We start from the raw sequence: 16,767 nt of genomic DNA, 5'->3' as shown, positions 1-16,767 counted from the left end.
ACATTGTACTTCAACTGCATACCTCACAGTACAATAACAGTATTTACACTCTTTTTTGTGATATTAAGGGAAAGGGGGCTTTGCACATACTTAGATAACTGGAATTAGATTCAGATAACTTCTATTTCACCTTGTCTCATCACTGAAAAGGAGGCTACTGCCTGCAGTTGCCACATTTAGCCTACATCCTTTCAATCAAGTGGAGGTTTTGCTATGGAGAGTGCCTTGTTAGATTTGAGAACAGGTGAAGATAACTGAGCATTTCTTCATCTTCCTGTATCTTTTCATCAGACCACTGCCACAGCCCTAATGTGTTGGAAGGGTGAGATATCCTCACTGATGAACAGTGAGTGTAAAAGCTTTAATGAACTGAGAATTGACTGGTGTGTGAGTGAGAAAGAGCTGAGGATGTACAGTATGAGGGATAATGTGTGGGAGGAAGAATTCAACGACAGAGGAGAGAGACTAGAGATCAAGGTCAAAACTCAATAACAACATAAAATAACTCAATCTATTACCATATAACATGCCCCTGACATGATTTGTCTGCCCTTTTCCATTTAAATACAGGTGCTAGTTGACTTCTCTCACACACATTTAAATCCTTCTATATGTTTCAGGAGCTTTGTTCACCTCTACAGTATCTGTGCAGTGTATATGTGCTTATGTGCAGAATATAGATGGTCCAGTGCATGTGTGTGTAAATGTCTGTCTGGCCTTCAGTCACAGATCATGTGACTGGGCAGATGTTGACATCTTTAGTCTGACGATGACAATAGAAAGAGAGACACAAGCTTGAGAACCGTAACAAGGAAGAAACCAGTTTGATTTGGGTTGAGTGAGAGGCAGGACATTTTTCTGACATTTCTTCTGGTGACATTTCCAGTCTGACTGAGAGAAAAGCAAATCCAGAGAGAAAGAGCTGTAGAAACAAAACAAAGCAGCATTTCAGCTCCACGTCTCACGATGGAGTTTGGTAGTTGGTCTTCCTTTGCTCAGCTTTCGCAGGAAATAATTGGAGTGACCTCTGGGAGTCTAACACAGATCAATTAACTTTGTTTTTGTGTCAGAGCTGGCTTGTTGCAGCCCGACTGAGGCAAAGGTCAGAGAGGCAGCTGATTGTGCAGGTAGAAGCCATTCAGTGGTGTAGTATAGCCTAGGTGGTGTGTCTGAGCAGCAGGTGAAAGTAAAAAGGGTTTTCATTTTGAAAGAGATAGGAAATGTGCTGATTGTGCTGGCATGGAACGTAATTTACAGATGCACAGATACAGCTGGAAGATGAATTGTGCAATATGTTGCCATAAGAAATAGAACAGGGAGTTAGAAGTGACATCTAAACACAAGCAGAAATCAGCTACCTTAAAGATGGTGGCGAATTTTCATTTATATGTTGGCCGGAATACAAATGGTTTAGAGCGTGGAGTAATACAAAAAAAAAAATATTTATCAACTGATCTGCTGTTTGTTTCCATTTGCTCTGATTCAAAAAGGAAATGGCTTACTGAGACTGCTCTATAGAGGCAGAGATTTAATTCATTTAATTCTTAATCTGTATGGGATAAAGAATACAAATCACAATTTATTATAATATACAGTATCATTACAATTATATTTCGAGCAAATCCTGCAGGTTATTTATAAGCAGGCAATGTAATATAATAATTCTCAGGGCACTTTCATCTGATTGCACAAAGATAAAAGTTCTCCTTTCACTGACATATAAAATTCCTGCACTACAATGCAGTTCTGATTGCTAAAAGCCGAGGCAGCAACTGCCATCGGACATCATCAGCCAATGGCTTCTCCCAGTGGCCCATAAACTCCCCTGTGTTCCTGTCACTGGCTTCAAGCTTCATTTGTCGGCATTCAGTCCAGGGACCAGAATCATGGAAAGAAGCCTGGCTAAAACCACAGTCAACGTCTGCACCATCCTGCTGTGACCTCCTGTCAAATCCTGAGCTCTGAAAAGCTCGGCCATTGTATCAGCTGAGCGTTTTTGAAAATATAGTTTAAGTATAATTAAGACTGAATGTATTTGCTCTATTGTTTTTCATGTATTTGTGTCAAAATTGCCCTAGATGTGACTGGCTTTGGAACAGCACAGTGTGAACAGCCCTGATTGTTGGCACAGAAGGTTAAATGGCTATAGGCACAGCGCTCATCACCTGAATGACCGAGATTTCCTCTGAATGCTCTCCTTGCTGGTTTCACTTGTCCTTGTTTAGTCATTAATCACACTTGTTTGTTTCTTTGTGTGCAGAAAAATACATCCAGACCAACACAGTGATGCTCTGTTGGCCGCTCTGTCAGTCAGTGGGTCAGTCCGTCCACCACTTAAATATCTCTATCAGATTGATTTCAGTGAAATTTGATACTGACATTTATGTCCTTCACAGGATGAATTTTGATTTGTCCAATAATTTGGTTTACAATCAAATATTCCCATCAGTCTTAGCTGTACTTCACATGTGAGCATTACCAGCTAAACATCAACATCATTGTCACGATGCAGTAAACGGTTTAGCATGCTGATGCTATTTAGCTCAAAGCACCACTGTGTCTAAGTACAGCCTCGCAGACCCACTAGCATAGCTGTAGATTCTCAGTCTTGTTAAAAATATCACAGATAGATTCTGTACAACTTGGGAAAAAAAAGAATATATTTACATAAATACAATCAAATGTTGATTGGTCATTTATTTGCAATAAGCTGCATAAAATACCTGATCACACTTATGATTATAGCCTTTTACTTTGTGTCATGACCCAGAATGCACTACACAAGGATTTACAAGTGTAAAAAACAGACTGTTGTGGTTACAGCTATTTTTATTTTATTTTCATAAGCCCCAAATCTGAAGATGTTCTACAGCTCCGTTGTGTGGGAGTCAGCAGCTACTGTATGAGGCAGTCATTCCTAGAGGATAAAATAAAGACAGTTTATAATAGTAGAGGTTATATTAGGTGACATGAACATGGCCTTTCTGATCGTTTAATTCAGCATCAGATTTGAACCTACATAAATAGTGAGAAGCAAAGTATAGTCTGACATTACGAAGGCTCTATTCTAAAATATTAGCCTTAGTCTTCAGCTAAAATGATGTTTTAGTCTAAATGAAGTGAGGACTACAGACACAAAAGGAGTGCATACACCATCCAGGGTATTTTTTTTTTACTATGGACCACACACCAGGAATAGACTTATTTGCCATCTTTTAAAATTGCAGCACTCGAGGTGACAATAAATCAAATAAGGAGAGACATTTTTAGAAGTCCTTTATAACACATTTGAGAGGTGTTGACAGGGCAATATATAGCGCTGAAATCCCGCATACACTATACAGTGTGATTTGTACCTTAAATGCGTTGCGAAAATGTATTATGTGCTATTACCGGCAGACTGCTTATTATATGCACTGAGAAATACTCTAACATGATCGTTTTCCTGAAAGACTATTTTGTAGGCGTGCAGTTGGAGAGCACTACGGATGTCTATTGTGTGCTTTGCATTGCAGACTGAGTCCCATGTGGAGTGATTGTAGAATAAAGATGGTGCAGCTGAACTGATTTTTTTTTATAGTAGATCAACAAACTGCACCAGGCAACAAAACAAACACTCCCTAATAAACGGAGACATTCCATAACTTTTATAGAATTAGCGCTGATGTCCTCCCCCATAACAAAAACAAATCAAAGGTGGTTTCAATCCCGCCTGCTAAATTGGCCTGAGTGTGTCTTGATTACTTGACCACATCCTCTCCACAGTGCAGGAAGCTCTAATTTTGAAATCCAATTACCCACTGAGCAAAACACACCAGCTGACAGCCTACTCAAATGGCAACATTTAGCAGAAGCAAACAGGTGCATCGGTGTGTGTGTGTGTGTGTGCACATGTGTTTGCACATGTGTGTGTTTGACTTGTAAATCGGCAGTACTCGCTTTCTGCTGACTTTTATAAAGCATTCAGCCGTGTCAGCGTTGAAATGAGGGATCTGACAGGAGGACAGGTGTTTGGCAGGGATAGATGCTCGAAAGTGGATGGTCATAACATTATGAGCGTGCAGGTGGGCAGAGCAAATTTAGTAATGGAGCTCTATAAATTTCTCTCCACTCATTTGATTTGTTGTCACCTCAAGTGCTGTTTTAAAATGTTTTAAAATAGAGCCTTTGCAAATGTTTTTGTTTAATCAAAGGGATTGTATTCTGGGGGAAAACAATCTGATTCCGAATGGTCGCAGTACTGAATATAAATCAGCTGTAGCTGATGGTCATGTGGAATTTGCCATGTTTGTCTTCAGCCAACAAAAAGACAAGGGGTTATTTTTGTCAGTTGGACAAAACAAAACATTTCAACACACCACATTGGGCTCTGGGAAACAAGGGCGGACATTTTTTGTCGATGTGCTGACATTTTATATTCTGAACAACTAACTCTGGGGTATAATAATATAATGTTGGTTAACTCTCCTCCCTGTACCTCTTCTTCTGTGTCAGCCATTGTCCAACAAATGATCAAAAGAGTGAATGGACTGTGAACTCGTTAAGAGAAAGTGAGGGGTAAATTATGGAGCCCTTCCTGTTTTTCCCCAGGAATCAAAGCTCAGCACAGAGTGACACAAAGCTCTGACTTGTAGCATAAAATAACAACTGCCCTTCAACTATTGTTGCTCTGGTTAATGAGCTGCCAAGCCTGTTCTTACACCACATGCAGTTAATCAGTGTTGTCAGGGATGTTGATGAGCAGGTGCAAACATAATGCATAAACAATACTATCTCCTTAATTAGCCCAGGCCACAGTCATACCAGTGTTCATGGAACAGAGTGAAAGGTCCCTTCCTCTTTGTGAAATGCCCCGACTAATTCTGACATGCAGTATTCACTGACAGGGTCCGGATTTTTTTCCTTATTGTGTGAAACTTTATGCTCTTTTCCTAAGAGGAAACAGTAAGCTGAATGGCTTTGACTGTGCATGTGTGTGTGAGAGAGACAGTAAGAGAGACCATCTGTTTGTCAGCTGGAGCATCACATGTCTTACTGCTCTGCCACAGTCATTCGCTGTCCTTCATTTCAATTCATTAATGAATTGCAAATAAATGCATATTTACCTCTGGTACTGATTTGGGATGTGAATGAATTCAAGGCTGCTGTGGCCATTAAGATTAATTAGTTAAAATGCAAATTAATGTTTTTTAATATATGTGGTTGTAAGGTGTAATAGACGCCACCATTACTCACCAGCTTGTAAAGCAAATGCTGTGGGAAAGCTCAAATAGATGCCTATTAAGGTGTTTGATTACTTGCGATTACACTCTCTCATGTGTGCTGTGCACATAATGCTCTCTCTCTCACACACACACACATACACAAAACTCACCTCCCGTTCTAATTAAGCAGGTAATCCTCTCTCATATTCCCTTCTCACACAGCACAGATGCTGCTGAAAGACATGCTCAGAGAGGGAGAGAGCAGCTTTGATTCAAATGCACGAGTTGGGCTTATCTGCAGGCTTCATGTTGCAGCAGACATGATCAGAATACATGCTGAGGTGCCTGTCATGCATTGTGGGTTCAAGTGTGGATCTTGAGGGCTTTTACCATCAGACTGCCTCCTTTAGTGCCTTTCCTCTGCAGTGTTTAAGACAACAGAGATGCCGGAAGAATGAATATGAAATGCTAAGTCACAGAGCTGGTCATTTCTTGCACCTTACCTTCAGCGTGCAGAGCCTTACCTCTCCGCCGGAGAAAGTGTAGCAGAGGACTCACTTCATTTCCAGTTCAGACATTTTGCCTCAAAGCACTTGAAGGGAGGTCTGATGGAACAGTGATCAATGAGCAACAACTCAAAATGCTTTGGAGAGAAGTGGTAACTATAGCCTGCGGAAATTGATTAAGAGAGAGAGACAATGCTTTTGAATAGATCCACAATGTGCATTTGCACTAGTAGTCTTCTTACTCAATGCTGACAGATTTACTGCAGAGCTCAGTTTAAATCAATTCCCGACAAATAAAATTTCAAAGCACCAACTTTTGCACTTCAACTTCAAGCAAACTGTGAAATCACCATTGGTCACAGAAAGTGTTTTGTAGCTGCAGTGCTACTGAGAATTATGAACGGGGTTAGTCTCACTTCCCGTGTGTGAGAGAGAAAGAGTACGATGCAGCTTTATAGTACATCAAGGTAAATGTTGACATTTTAAGGAATACTTGTATTTTCTTGCTGGCCTTAACCTCCCGGCGACGAGAGCGATCAAATGTGACAGGTGGAAGCAGGCCTGTAATAAAGCAATAACCCTGTGGTCCTCCTGCTGCATTAGCCTGACTAAATCTTGTTTGATGTCTCACCACAGTTCTTACGCCTTCCTGTCTTTTACAGTCCATAGACGATGATGTATGCTTCATGTCTGTCTTAGTAGTTTGTGGATGTAATAATTCTATTAAAGTACGTCGGCACTAATCTCATCATCTCTTTAGTCTGGTTCAAGCTGAATTTAGGTTGAATGACATGATAGAAGAGGTGGTGGCAAGAACAAGCACAAAGTGTTTGGCCTAGTTAGGATACACAGTGAGCTGTCCATGGTCCTGAATCCATTTCATATCTCAGTCTTTTACTGTCTTGCACTTTCCCTCAGTCTGAGCTTTATTGGCATGACATGCCGACTCCATATAGCGCTAAACCAGAAGGTGACAAAATGAATTACATTCACTGCACAGAAAGAGCAGTCTGATAAGAACAGATGGGCAGATCTGCAGTGTTATTTTGTATTCATTATGGTTGCCTGTCTCCCTTAATGTGAGACAACAATAAACACATATTAGAGAAAAAAAACTGGACTCAGTACATATTTCTCTCTCTCTCTTTCTCAGTTGAGTTCATTCCATATATGCTGTATTGGCTTCACAGGAAATAAGCTTAAGGTTGCCAAAGCAATACCCATGATGTTAAAAAGTGAGGTCAAATATATAAACTCATCCCAGTAGTAATTCATCTTTTTTTTCTTTTACCTCTTTAACTATAAATCATGTTGCATTTTTGCTGAATATTTTTCATGCATGTAATGCATTTCTGCAAGTCTGCATTTATTTTATTTCACTTTATTTTGTCACGAGTCACATTATCATTACTGTGTATATTAATGTATTTTATGCATAGATCCCTAATGATAACACAAATTTAAACAAAATTAAAGAGGCCTTTTGTGGCTTTTAAAAGTCTGACAAAAATAACCCTGATGATCTCATCAGGATTACCTCAGCTGGGGCCTGGAGACCAAAAATCCATAGCAGAACAAGGACAACGACGTCAATGCTGAGTGTGAATGATGATGATCAGTAAGTGTACAAAATCTCAATTCACTGCTGGCTATAGAGTAAACCACTGAGCTGTTATATCAGAAGTAGTCAATGAGTGAATGAGGGACCTCATTGGGACACAGCCATGGTGATTTACCAGGCAAGGAGGCTACAATGAGGTGATATTAAGCTTTTGGTTGCATTATGGGAATTGGGGGATCCAGTCTCTTTGGAGCTTGATCCATATCAGAGACTAAACGTCAGATTAACTTGGCCTCTGTTGCTCCGATTTTGATCATTAATTTTTCAATCTGAGTCCCTGAGCTTTATGGAAATTGAACAGGCCTACTAAACTACAAAACTTTTTATGACTCTGTATAGTGCTTTCTGTTTTTATGTGTTTTATTGGATACTTTATTGTATCCCTTTGTTGTGTGTTTGCTTTTTGACTGATCTTAACTGTTTTTGGCTCTAGTTGTGACTCATGTCTGTGAAACTTTTGTTTGAATATAAATAACCTTACTTACTTAAACTGCCTGATTAACGTTCCTGGGACGTTTAGTGAAGGTTTCCAGAATTACCTTGGGGGATCTTTCGCTACACTTCTTTTGAAATTCCCCAGAAAACAGATAACTTTCCCTAAAGGTTACACCTTAGGTCATTTAACCTTAAGTGTTCGCATATATATATATATATATATATATATATATATATATATATATATATATATAATGATATAATGATATTATCATTGTCATACAAACAGTTTCTTATATAATATATATGTATATATTATATATATAATTTAATATAATAATAACGTATATTTCTCTGTTTGTATGACACAAATTTGACACAATATCCTATCAATTGTTTAAGCAGTCAGGATAGTTACCTGTTAAATGATATTCCCTGTAATACAGGTGGATTTAAGTTGGATTAAGTTTCGGATAAGACCTGATGTTTGCTGTGATGGCACAATTTGAGCAAGTTTCAAGCATTCGCTCCTTCATTTTCATGTCAGATAGAGAGAAATGGCAGCCAGTGAATGCCAGGTACAATCGACAAAACACATGCAAATTTCTAAAGCACAGCAGCACAGTTTACTACATGGTCAGCTGTTGTGTTAGCACAGTGTCCTAAAACTTAAAATGAATTTGTCTGAGTACAAGTGAAAACAAATATCTAAAAGTGAATGACTGGTAGCCTAAATACACTGAAGCCTTTCACTTGTGATTTGCCATCGCTCTCTCTCTCTCTCCCTCCCTCTCTCTCTCTTGCCCTCTCTCTCTCTCTCTCTCTCTGGAGTTTGTTGGTGGGTTGCAGCAGTGTCTCAGTATCTATCCCGGCTCGCCTGGCAGCCTGACGGACAGAGGAAGTCCTCCTCTCTCTCTCTCTCTCTCTCTACCTACCCATCTGTCTGCCTCTCCGTCCGTCTCTCTGCTTATGTAGCCTTAAATGTCTGTCGTCTCTAAACCTAGAGACGAACACAGAGCTCGGTAATGGAGACCACCGTGGACCGGGGCTTTTGCTTCCCCCTCCGCCGGAGACACACAAACTCACCGGACAAATAAAGCGTCAAAGGACAAAACCGGCTCTCAACGGAGAGCACCGGCTGCTGCTCATCACAGAGACGCTCGCTAGTGTCTTCTTCTTCTTCTTCTTCTTCTTCTTCTTTTTCTTCTTCTTCTTCTTCTTCTTCTTCTTCTTCTTCTTCTTCTTGTACTTCTCCTCTCTCAACACGTCCTCAGAAACAGATGCCCTGCTCGGGAAGTTAGGGGCAAAACACGGATAAATCCTCCAGGTCGTCTTCTCCAATTGTCAAGAGGCGTGCTCACCCGAAGGTAAACACACACACACACACACACACACACACACACACTGGGGCTATACAGGCACCAGAACTGTTGAATTACTGGTTGATGCTTGTGTCTCGCAGCCTACGCGTTGCCCACTGAATGCAGCTATGTCTGTTTTACATATTAAGTGAAATCTGTCGGACAGGAGTGAACATTTCGTCCAAAGTGGGTGGGGAGGTGACTCATGCTGAATCAAACGCTGTTTTGGACTCAATATTTACACTGCGCCTTTGCAGGTTTTTAAGATAACACCGGCTATTTCTTGAACATATCTCAGGCGCCCTGGTAGGACGTGGGTCTGCTGGATGTCTATGTGGATGAACAAAACAACAGTGGGCGATCTGTCTGTGTGATGTTGTGGTGTGTGTCTGAAATGATGCAGCTCCTCCTCCGCGGTTTTCTCAGCAATATCGTTTTTGACAGGTAAAGAAATGCAGAATGGAGGTTTGGAGTCTTGGGTGGTAGGCTACCGGCCGGCTGACATTTCAGGCTTGTCAGGTTTGGTTAATGACATAAAAATCAGTATAGGTATAGGATCAGTCCTCTGCATGTGCATGTAAATGAAAGACAGGAGGAGGAAGTGGGAGTAAGTATGAGTTTGAAAGCTACTGTGATACAGTGAAAAATCTTTTAGAAAGACAGTATGGTGTCTAGAGTTTACTATTTACTGTATAGTTGATTTACACATTAGACACACAATCAATATAATTGATTTTTACCAATAGGGTTAGGGTCTTGGGAGCTGTAATTTCTCAAATAATAAGAGGCCATCCTCAAAGTTACATGTATTTTAAAGCTACAGCCTACAGTATGCTATACATTGCCTATTAAAGTAAAGTCTGCAGATTTGAGAAACAGGAGCTTGCTCTCCACCACAATGTCAGGTGGCCTTGAAGAAGCTGAGACACTTGTTATGTCTGTCTCTGTTGACTGTTAAACATCAAGAGGCATCATTTCATAGGGTAAAAACACTCAGACACTCTTCACAGTCATGAATGAAGTAGGGTCTGTTTCCCCCCTATTTGTTACACTGAAAATTGAGACAACCAGAACTAGCGTCTGTTCTATGGTGAATGAAAAATGTGACAAATTAGTTTTCTGTAAACAACAATAAATTCGGGGGTCTTTCGAGTGATAAGAAAAAGAAAGAGAAATGGCTGTCAAGTGGCCACTGGAGCGTCCTAACATTTAGCCTGCTTCCAGAGACGATGATTTAGCTCAGACTCCTAGTTCCATATTTACAAGGTCAATTACTCCACAAACTCAAATGAATCACCCATCCAGCTCTGTCCACTCAGCAGTCACTTTCCCACAGCATGGATGAGCGGGGCCCGCTCAGAAGACTGAGGATGTTGTCTGCAACAAAAATGTTGAGCAAACACTGTGGCAAACTGTAAACTGAGTGTCATAAATAATCAGAAGAATCTGGCTATCTCTGTTTGGCACTAAAGGAAGCTGTATTTCCAGATCCTGCTGTGCTCAGCTAGGGCTAACAGTCAAGATAAATCAATAGTATTTTTCCCAACGGTTTAATCAAATTAACTCTAGTGCTGCCCCACTGTATAGATGACATGAGACATGTTGTAGTCTCTTGATGTACTACAACATGCTTGGATCCTTTAGTAGGTTGCAGTGTCTTTCATTCCATCAAATTAACAATGGATTTAGGTCTAGCTACCCTTTTAGCACAGCCTTTTGAGTGACCTGAAAAGCAGCCTAACTGCTGCGTTAGTGGCCTCAATTTGCTTCAACTGCAAAAAAAAAAAAAAAAAAAAGCTCTCTTATGCACTGTCACACACTCTACCTCTCTCTCCCTCCTGCTAGTATGCACTCACTCAAACTGTGTCTCATCGCATCTCATCACTCTCAGCAGCACTCTGCCCTCTCTGCTTGTCACACACGGGCACGCACACATACACACACATGCACACGCACACACTCAAAGAGGCATACCAGCCCACAGCCATGTTGGGTATTATTTGATAAAACCTGTGATCTTTGCACTTAACTCTCATATGCATCCTCTTGTGTCACGATTTGATTTTTTTTTTGTGTCTATTTTCTTCAGTTTGTTTGTCGACGTTCTGCACATCCTCTTGAGTTGTTGTTGCCTACTGTGCATTACGACTTCTGTAAACTCAGAACAAGGTTATCTATTTATTCAAGTCTGCAATGAATGCCTGTATTTCGCGTCTCATATTGTATGGACAGAAAGAAATAGAACTTCCAAACCCCAGCGGTATTCAAGGGCAGGTCATTTCTATTTTCTCTGTTTGCGCAGTGGCTTCGTATATTGCAAAGGGCCATTTATAATGTATAGTGCAGTCCTGTATTAAATATCTGCAGAGTCGGAGGTGTGTATTCCACTGCTCAGTCAGGGGGTCTCGATTACACCCCATTGCATCAATGGAGAGATGAAGGCAATATGGGGAAAAGGGAAAAAATTTTCCTGCTTGTGTTTCTGCAGAAAGTTCGCCAGGGTGTTGTGACTGTTTGGAGTGTGCAGGCTCAGTAATAATTAATATTTAACTGGATGCTTTAATGTTGCTGCAGTAAATATGAGTTACAATGTTGATGTCTTATACAAAAGGTTAAAGACAAAATTTTGATGTCACTGTCGCTGAAGTTCAAGGATGAAAACATAAAAGGAAGTCTATGATCATGTATCAACAGACTCTGAAGCTGCAGAAGCAGATAAAGTAGCAGAAGTCTATATTTAAATGGCCTCACTAGAGAGATAAGATGTTGTTATCCCCCCCAGTAGGAAATTGTGTCTGCAGAAGGAACCAAATCTTTCATATTACTGTGTCCTTTCATACTTGTTCTCGGTAAAGCGCTTTAGAAATTGATCACAGCTTCATGTCTATTTACAATATTGTTACACATTGTTTTGGATGACGAGTGTGCGTTTGTTTTGATTTGAGAGCACACACAAAAAAGACATCTCATTTGTTTATTTACCTTCCATAGCAGTTGGCAGGTATAATCAGCAATGTCAAAACTGAATAATTGACGATGTGAGAATTTCAAACAATCACCTGTTTGCCAAGGACTTATTTTCAGTTCCAGAAATGCCTGTGGGATATTGGACAATAAGCAAACTGTCTTTATTATAAGATAGTTGAGATGCAGGAAAATCAACAGGGATATTGTCAGTAAACTGGATTATGCTAAGCAAAGGCTCAAAGTCACCGTCAGTAATTTCCTTAGGAAACTGCAGTGATTGCCATGAAAGATAATTAAACTGAATGTTTGTCATTCAAATGACGTCCTGGCACAATTCTCCCCCATCTGCTGATTACTGAATATCACACTAACAAAACGGTGTGTGATTATAGAAAATGTCAGAGTCAGTGTTGCACTTCTTCTTCTCTGTTTTGCTTACTTTTCCCCACTTGCTCTTACGTCAAACATTCACATTTCACTTGTCATGAAACTTGCTGATTCTGTCTTTGCTTAAAACCAAACACTTGGAAAGAGGTCATGCACCCCTCCCTCTCTCTCTACCTCCCTCGTTTCCCCCTGAAATCAAAGCAGTGTGGTGTGCGCATCGCTGACATGACATAAGACACTTTTGACATCAATTAAAGCCTCCTCGACTTGTCCAAAACCCGAGAATATCCACTCTAATTAAACCTTACGTCTCACTTCCCCAGAGGCTGCAGGCTGAGGAATGGGTGCCAAACTGTCTTTTCACCTGCCCTGCGGCTAATAGCCATGCTAGCTGTGCTGTGCTGGGATACCAAGGCTGGCAGAGGTTCAGGCGGGCAAGGGTGGGGGTGGGGGGGGCCTTTACCACTGAGGGTGTTGTAATTCTGCACACAACATGACGTGCTACTATGGTTGGTGTGACACAAGGAAGCACTCATTAACAGTGCAAACAGAAGCTGTTTTTGCACCTACAAGTCAAGAATTTAGGGAGGTATCACAACCCACTTGTCAAGATATAGGATCCTGCAAACTCCTGGATTATTAGTGATATTTTTGAATGGTCATTGCCACTGTTTTCCCATTTATTAGTCCTACAGGAATTGTAAGGTTTAGGCAACGAAAACACTTAAAGTTAGGTAAAGATAATCACAGTAATGACATTTAACTGCTGGTATGAGACTGCACACTAACCTGAGCCTCTGGTGTCAAAACTAAACACATCCTGACCCACTCTTACTCAAAGCAAGACTGTGCCCTGCATGGACACTTGGCAGAAGCGACTGTAGTGAACTCGGGTCTGAATTGTACACAAGATAATATTTAGTTTGAATAGCACAGTGCTCTAATGCTAATCAGTACCATATGAGAGCACTGGTCAGACCTGGTAAAAGGCCCTATGTGCAAAGTTTGCATACTGATAAGCCAAATGTTTATATCCTGCCTATTTAAAATGCACGCGATGCATCCAAATAAGCAGCCACAGAAAATTTTTCACACAGTGGTTCTGCATATTTTCTATTCTACAAAGCTTAAACTCGGTGGAACCCCAAGGATAATTATGTACTTTTCAAAGCTTTGCTAATGACCAAATAAAGTCGTTCAAAACACCCACCTGAGGTCAACAAGGGTATGCCTGAGAGAAATTAAAAACGAATCTCAGGTTTTCATTTCAATTTAATGCTAGCTACAGTATGAAAGGATGTGTGTGTGCATGTGTGTGTGTGTGTGTGTGTGTGTGTGTGTGTGTGTGTTTGTGATTTTGTATTTGATAGCCTAGCTCAGAGGAATGTCTGGTGTTCAGTCAGTCACTGCACCATGAGACATCTGCTGACTTCATCTCAGTTGAGTCTCTTCTTGGCACTGTAACAGTATGGAGTCATACATCCAGATCCAGACTCAACAAATGAAAAAGTGATTATAGTGTGTGTGTCAGGTGCTTACACTATTTGTGGAAACAAGTGCCATCCATCTGATGGCGCTTAAAGCGATCAACAGACCAAATACCACAAAGAATGTAACAAGTTTGAGTTATATAGGCACCTGGATTCAGTTCCTGTGTGCAGCAGTAATGATTTAGCTGTTTTCAATAATGTTCAGGATTCCTTTTCCTTTCCAGCTGTTCTGGCTGAGAGAGTTTTTCTTTGTGGCGATTCCCTGGCTGTAAGGATGCCAGTGGAGAGTGAAATGCAGTTACAATGGATTCATGTTGGGTTTATGTTTCTGTGTCTACATGTATACACTGGGCTGCTTTGTGTGTGCCTGTATAAGCTCTGAGTGATGACTGACTTTAATGCAGAGATCCTTCTGTTTGTGTGAACTGTTTTCCTTTCAGTCACCTCAACCAAATATTGAAGAAAGAGTTTATTAGAAACCAAACTCATCTATTCAGGCACATTTCTGTCACTGATGAAACATTTTAGTTTGTGCTGCCTTAGTCGATGTAGGCTGTGGGTATAAGCCTGACATTGGGTGCCTATTTCAGGCGGCATTCTCCTCCCTTTCTGCTTTCCCTGCCTGTTACCATTTCCAAGATCCCCTTCGATACTGAAAACAACAGCAACCTACATGCTGAAAATGGCAAGTCTTGATGGAGATTTGGATTGTGCAGTCACACAGTTGTCACACAGTTGACAAACATCTGTTGTTTCTGGTGGCGTTGTCTTTACAGGGGATTGGCCTATTTAATGACAGCAGTTGCTTCCCCACCTGCACCAAAACACTTCCCCCAACACTATTTTGCTGGGACACCATCGTTGCATCCTAGGCTAAAGAAATGCAAACAAGTCAATGCGTTGTTTCTCTAGCTGCAGCCCAAACCATTCTCCAGCACTGACACATCACTGTGGAAATGCAAGACTATTACTGTCTTAACTTTCCTCGGCAGAGAGATTGGAGGAACTCTGCTACTTTTGCAGCTTTATGTTGTTTAACTTTAGTGTGACACATTTGCTTGAACTATTGAGCTTTGGTAAAAGAACATAATAAAACAACAAAAAACTCATTCCTGGGGTGCCCCAATAACCAAAAGGTTACAGCGCACACCACCACAGAAGAACCACAACAATTTAATGTTATTAAAAAGTAGAGGGAATGAAAGACAAATAAATGAACATGAGGATTTATTTATGCAAATCATGTGATCATTATTTCTCCTACTCTGATAATCAAGGCTTTTAAACACTGATTAATTTTGAGATTGAAAAGTAAGAGATGAGATGGTAAAAATTTAATGGAATTATACATCAGTGTTATGAATGAAATAACATGAAACAATCAAATGTTTGCAGTACTCGCAGCATTGAGAAGAGCAGGTCTCCTGTGTACTGTACATGATGTTCTTTTTTGTACTGTGCATCTGTTTATCTCTTCTGTCTTTCTTATCCTTATTTTTTTTTTAAATTTTTCTGCATCTGCTTTTTCTCCCCTCACCCTAATCCTGCCTCCCATCACTGGTCACCCACCAACCCACCCAGCCTCTCCACCAAGCCGCCTAATAACAAGGCTATTCCACACTCAGGCCTGCATTAAGATGCAGACCCCCATCTCTCCTGCTCTTTCTCAGTGGCCTTAATCCTTTCCTCCTCTCTGCTATGAATGATAGCCTCAGCAACTAGCCCCCAGTCTCTGGCAGCACAGGCCCATAGATAAACATAATGGTGAGAAAATGGCCGCAGTCAAAAGATGTGTGTCGGTAAGGAGAGGTCAAGCTATCAGCTGCTAAATGATAACAGTGGCAGCAGAGACCTGGAAACCCAGCAGAGTGAAAAGGTCCCTGTCAGGAGCATAGCAGAGACTGTGGAGGACTGGATGATGGCTCTGTTGTAGGTTTACCTCCAGTAATTCTGACACAACCTAATCTTCATCTTCACCACATGACCTTCCCATGTATTTAGAAATGTTAAAAAAAACCTCTGTTTACTTTAGAGATTATATTTGTGTACTACTGCCAACTAATACAGATAAGATGATCTGTCTTAATGTGGAAATTAACCTAATTCATGTTGATATATATGCAGATGCCTACAGTGCATCAGGATAAATTATAGATTTTTGTGGTAAATAATTAAATTATTTAAAATAAATACAAAACATTTAACTGCGTGGAAATGAAGTTTATCAAAAAAATGTTTTAACATTTTGGGAAATAAGCTTATTTGTTTTCTTGCTGAGAGTTATGTGAAAAGATCAATACCACTCTCATGTCACGCTCATTATGAAACCAAGAGACAGTTAGCTTAGGAACACCAGTCCCTCTTCATCCCTCTTTAAAAAACATCACCCCACTTATTTCCTTGATAATGTTTTGCCCCCCGTCCCCTATTGTTAAAGCATGAGAGACTTGTATTTTATTGGAAGTGAGGCCACTTCCCAGCCAGACGGAGCCTCATTGAGATGCAAGGCCCCCACCGGAGAGCCAGGTGGAAAAATGAAATTAGAGAACACGAGAACAAGCTGAGAGGAGGCCCACCTCTGTGTTCAATTTACTTGTTAAATGTATTCACAATGCCCCAGTAAACATCTCTCCCTCTCTCTTTCACACACACACACACACACACACAGACACACACACACACACACACACACACATGCGCACTTACACGCATTGTGTTAAGATGAATGGATTCACTTGGATACTGTCTGTGAACACTGCATAATAATGTCATCTGCATGGCCTGTACAATACAAGA

At 40.6% G+C, this 16,767-nt stretch overlaps 1 protein-coding gene across 3 annotated transcripts in view; it reads left to right on the top strand.

The window, feature by feature from the left end:
- The first annotated feature begins 8,634 nt into the window (after nt 1-8,634).
- Nucleotides 8,635-16,767, top strand: part of dlgap4b (discs, large (Drosophila) homolog-associated protein 4b) — a 109,263-nt gene continuing 101,130 nt past the window's right edge. The window contains exon 1 of one of the 3 annotated variants that reach the window (XM_071494083.1): nt 8,635-9,133. The gene's annotated coding sequence lies outside the window, so the exon portion shown is untranslated. The remainder of the gene's footprint in view (nt 9,134-16,767) is intronic. The other 2 variants (XM_071494081.1, XM_071494082.1) reach the window with 2 other exon arrangements.

Source organism: Trachinotus anak, unplaced genomic scaffold (genome assembly GCF_046630095.1).
Source record: "Trachinotus anak isolate AG129_WGS33_773 ecotype Australia unplaced genomic scaffold, CSIRO_AGI_Tana_v1 ptg000013l, whole genome shotgun sequence".
Taxonomy (NCBI): domain Eukaryota; kingdom Metazoa; phylum Chordata; class Actinopteri; order Carangiformes; family Carangidae; genus Trachinotus; species Trachinotus anak.
The sequence above is the reverse complement of the archived record's forward strand: the minus strand, read 5'-3'. Positions and strand labels throughout refer to the sequence as shown.